The 5,000-nt window shown below is 42.6% G+C and overlaps 2 protein-coding genes across 12 annotated transcripts in view; both read right to left on the minus strand.

Moving 5' to 3' along the window:
- tbc1d2 (TBC1 domain family, member 2) overlaps positions 1–5,000 on the minus strand; it is a 441,666-nt gene that overhangs the window by 378,935 nt on the left and 57,731 nt on the right. The gene's annotated exons all lie outside the window — the stretch shown is intronic.
- Positions 1–5,000, minus strand: part of LOC139911130 (transcription factor COE3) — a 148,802-nt gene that overhangs the window by 107,426 nt on the left and 36,376 nt on the right. The window lies entirely within an intron of this gene.

Raw genomic sequence — 5,000 nt, forward strand, 5'->3', positions numbered from 1 at the left:
AGTTAGGAGGTTTTCATCCGACAGCAGCGATGTGTGCGGTGTGTGTGTGTGAGTGTGTGTGTGTGTGTGTGTGTGTGGTGTGTGTGTGTGTGTGTGTGTGTGTGGTTGATTTATGGCAGCGAGACGTGAACTCACAACATTAACCGCTTTACAGTGGCGACTGATGGACATGATTTGCATGGCGGGTCACTAAAAGACCCCCCCCCCCCTCCTCTCCACCACACACACACACACACACACTGAAGCCCCACCTCCACCCATAAACACACACACTCACACACACTCATACACCCCCCCCACACACACACACACAGTCACACAGTGAAACAGACAAACCACCCAAACCGCCTGCATTCACACACACACCCTTTCTGATTTATCTGTTGGTTTTAAGGGGAATGGGTGGGTGGGGGGGTGGGTTGTGTGTGTGTGTGTGTGTGTGTGTGTGTGTGTGTGTGTGTGTGGGAGGGGGGGGGATGTAGTGATAAATCCTGCATCTCTTAATAGGCCGCTAAAATGCAGAGATACGACCTGAGCCGCAGTAAATCAACACCAGCAGCCTGTCAGCGCTAAACACTCCGGACATGTGTGTGTGTGTGTGTGTGTGTGTGTGTGGGGGGGGGGGGGTCAATGAGAGAGGGGGACAGAATGGGCGATCTAAACTATACACACACAAGCTGACGAGAGTAATGTCAGTGTGTGTCAGAGTGTGTCCATGCATATGTGTGTGTGTGTATTCATTTAATGCATGTATATATAGATATGTGTGTGTATATATGCGTGCACGTGTGTGTATGTGTTCGAGTGAGCATTTGTGCGTGTTTGGGGGTCATGTGTGTGTGTGTGTGGTGTGTGTGTGTGTGTGTGTGTGTGTGTATTCCCTGAGCTGGTGGACTAGTCTCTCTGTCCTGTTTGTCCTAATTAGAGCAGCCCGGCTCTGCTGCTGCGCAAACTACAGAAACACGAGCAGAGAAGAAGAAAATTAAAATGAGTTCGGACCTTGTTCTATACTGTTCTATTCTGTTCTATTCTGTTCCAATTCTGTTCTATTCTGTTCTATTCTGTTCCACTCTGTTCTATTCTGTTCTATTCTGTTCTATTCTGTTCCACTCTGTGTCTATTCTGTTTCCATTCTGTTCTATTCTGTTTCTATCTGTTCCACTCTGTTCTATTCTGTTCTATTCTGTTCCACTCTGTTCCACTCTGTTCCAACTCTGTTCTATTCTGTTCCACTCTGTTCTATTCTGTTCCACTCTGTTCCACTCTGTTCTATTCGTTCTTCTATTCTGTTCCACTCTGTTCCACTCTGTTCTATTCTGTCCACTCTGTTCCACTCTGTTCTATTCTGTTCCACTCTGTTCCACTCTGTTCTATTCTGTTCTATTCTGTTCCACTCTGTTCCACTCTGTTCTATTCTGTTCCACTCTGTTCCACTCTGTTCTATTCTGTTCTATTCTGTTCCACTCTGTTCCACTCTGTTCCACTCTGTTCTATTCTGTTCTATTCTGTTCCACTCTGTTCCACTCTGTTCTATTCTGTTCTATTCTGTTCCACTCTGTTCTATTCTGTTCTACTCTGTTCCACTCTGTTCTATTCTGTTCCACTCTGTTCCACTCTGTTCCACTCTGTTCTATTCTGTTCTATTCTGTTCCACTCTGTTCCACTCTGTTCCACTCTGTTCTATTCTGTTCTATTCTGTTCTACTCTGTTCCACTCTGTTCTATTCTGTTCCACTCTGTTCCACTCTGTTCCACTCTGTTCTATTCTGTTCCACTCTGTTCCACTCTGTTCCACTCTGTTCTATTCTGTTCTATTCTGTTCCACTCTGTTCCACTCTGTTCCACTCTGTTCCACTCTGTTCTATTCTGTTCCACTCTGTTCCACTCTGTTCCATTCTGTTCTACTCTGTTCCACTCTGTTCCACTCTGTTCCATTCTGTTCTATTCTGTTCCACTCTGTTCCACTCTGTTCTATTCTGTTCCACTCTGTTCTATTCTGTTCCACTCTGTTCCACTCTGTTCTATTCTGTTCCACTCTGTTCTATTCTGTTCTATTCTGTTCCACTCTGTTCTATTCTGTTCTATTCTGTTCCACTCTGTTCTATTCTGTTCCACTCTGTTCTATTCTGTTCCACTCTGTTCCACTCTGTTCTATTCTGTTCCACTCTGTTCCACTCTGTTCTATTCTGTTCTATTCTGTTCTATTCTGTTCCACTCTCTAACAAACCACCAACTCTAAACTCATTTAGTGTTCTTATCTGTCAGCCATGATGTTAGCGTGTTATCTCCACTTCTACATACTGAAGATGAATCAGTCTGTACTTCTCTCAGTAAGTTCAAACTAAACTACCAGTCACCAGTCTGAACCTGATTGAATGTTCTATGTTTTTCATCATCTTAAAGCATTTTGATCTACAGTCTTCTGTTTAAATGCTTGACATTAGTTTCTTAGACAAATATAAAAGTGAAGTTGATCCTATGTATGAATTTCTTTCCAAAGCCTTTTCCTTTCCATCAAGGCTAAGAATCTAAAATATAAGATAGTTTTGATTTGATTTAACACTTTTTTGGTCGCTGCATAATTCTATTTGTGTTATTTCATAGTTTTGATGTCTTTACTAATATTCTATAATGTGGAAAATAGTAAAAATAAAGAAAAATGTGGTGTGTCCAAACATTTGACTGGTAGTATAAAAACATTGTACTGTACTGTTCAAAAATCAGATACTTTATTGGTTAGAGATGTATATTTCTGCCTCCTGGTGCAGCGTGATGTCATCATGAAAGCAGGAAGTAACAGCAATGGGAGTTTAAAGAAGAAGCAGTTTGATGGAAGCTGGAGGTCGCTGGTTCAAATCCCAGGAAGATCCTAAAATCAAGAACTACTAAAATCACCGAACCCCCAGCTGCAGTAATGATGTCACTGTGCAGTCGTACTGTACGGCCTCACTACCCAGCTCTACCCACCAGTACCCAGAATGCCTTGTGACTGTCTGTCTGTAGATGGGGATGGAGGGGGGGGGGGGGGTTGGATATATGGAGGCCATCTCATGTGTGACAGAACACATAGAGAGGCGACAAAACCTCTAACACCTATCAAACACACACACCACGGAGCGAGAGGTGAGAGGACGGCCGGCGTGTGTGTGTGTGTGTGTGTGGACAATGTATGGACTTACATGTGTGTGTGTGTGTGTGTGTGTGTCTACAAGCAAGCAAGCCGGAGTGGGAGGGTGTGTATTTTGTGCATTAACAAGTGTGTATGCTTGTGTATATGTGTGTGTGTGCGTGTGTGTATGTGTGTGTGTGTGTGTGTCTGCATGCATGCTTGTGTGTTCCTGCTTTTGCATGTATGAACATTTGCATATGCATACTTATACATGCATACGTATGTATGTGTGTGTGTTTCTATGTCTGTATGTGTGTATGTGTGTGTGTATTCATGTGTGTTTTGGTCTGCATGTATAACTGCGTGTTTACAGTATGTGTGTATGTACAATGTGTGTTTGTCTCCATGTGTGTGTGAGTGTCTGTGTATAAGCATCCCTATGTCTGTGTTCTTGTGTGTTTGTCTGTGTATATGTGTGTATATATGAGTGTGTCTCCCTGTGTCTGTTTGTGTGTGTGTGTGTGTGTGTGTGTGTGTGTGTGTGTGCAGAGAGAGAGGGTCGGTGTGTCTCGTCCCCTGGCCGCGGTCCAAGGCCTCTCTAACGAGCCAACACGGAGTCGGTAACGACCCCCCCGACCTCCGAGGAGGTCATTGGCTCCCACCGACGCGACCCGACCAATCACAGACGGGCGCTGTGACGGACAGCCGCCGGCGCCAAGGACACCGAGGGCGGAGGGATTAGAACGGAGGATGAACCCGGCGCGGCGACGGAGATCCTCATCTGTATGTGAGTTTTATTGGCTGCGTGGTGAATATTGATACTGAGGGACGGACGCGGCGGTCTCACTTTATGTTTTTCTGTGCGGACGGCATTGGGTGAAAAATAAATGAAGGAAAGATCGCTGCTTACTGCAAAATACATTAAGTGTAGTATAGTGTCCAAACAACAAGATAGAAACGAAATCCACTGGACTGAAAATGAAGAGCTGAAGCCTTTTGACCATGGTGAAACATACCTGCACCGCAACTTTACACTGTATTGATTCACTATGAACTTTACACTGTATCGATTCATTATGAACTTTACACTGTATCGATTCATTATGAACTTTACACTGTATCGATTCATTATGAACTTTACACTGTATCGATTCACTATGAACTTTACACTGTATTGATGCAATAGGAACGTTACACTGCACTGTAACTTTACACTGTATTGATGCAATAGGAACTTTACACTGCACAATACCTTTACACTGTATTGATTCACTATGAACTTTACACTGTATTGATGCGACAAGAATTGTACTTTCCAATGAAACTTTACACTGTGTTGATGCTATAAGAATTTCACTTTGCAATGAAACTTCACAATGTGGTGATGCTATACGAACTTTACACTGCACTGTAACTTTACACTGTGTATACTCATTATGAACTTTACACTGTATTGATGCAATAGGAACGTTACACTGCACCTTAACTTTACACTGTGTATACTCATTATGAACTTTGCACTGCACCATAACTTTACACTGTGTATAATCAATAGGAACTTTACACTGCACCGTAACTTTACACTGTGTATAATCAATAGGAACTTTACACTGCACCGTAACTTTACGCTTTGTCGATTCAATATGAACTTTACACTGTATTGATGTGACAAGAATTGTACTTTCCAATGAAACTTTACACTGTGTTGATGCTATATGAATTTTACACTGTGTTGGTTCAGTACAAACTTTACATTGCGCCATGACTCTACTACTGCCACTTTTGGACAGATTACTCAGAAAATGTAATCTGATTTGATTGCAGATTACTTAATAATGAAAAAAACAATCAATTTCTGATCTTAAATCTGAAAGCGATTGGTTACTAATTGT

The sequence above is a fragment of the Centroberyx gerrardi genome, chromosome 16 (assembly GCF_048128805.1).
Source record: "Centroberyx gerrardi isolate f3 chromosome 16, fCenGer3.hap1.cur.20231027, whole genome shotgun sequence".
Classification (NCBI taxonomy): domain Eukaryota; kingdom Metazoa; phylum Chordata; class Actinopteri; order Beryciformes; family Berycidae; genus Centroberyx; species Centroberyx gerrardi.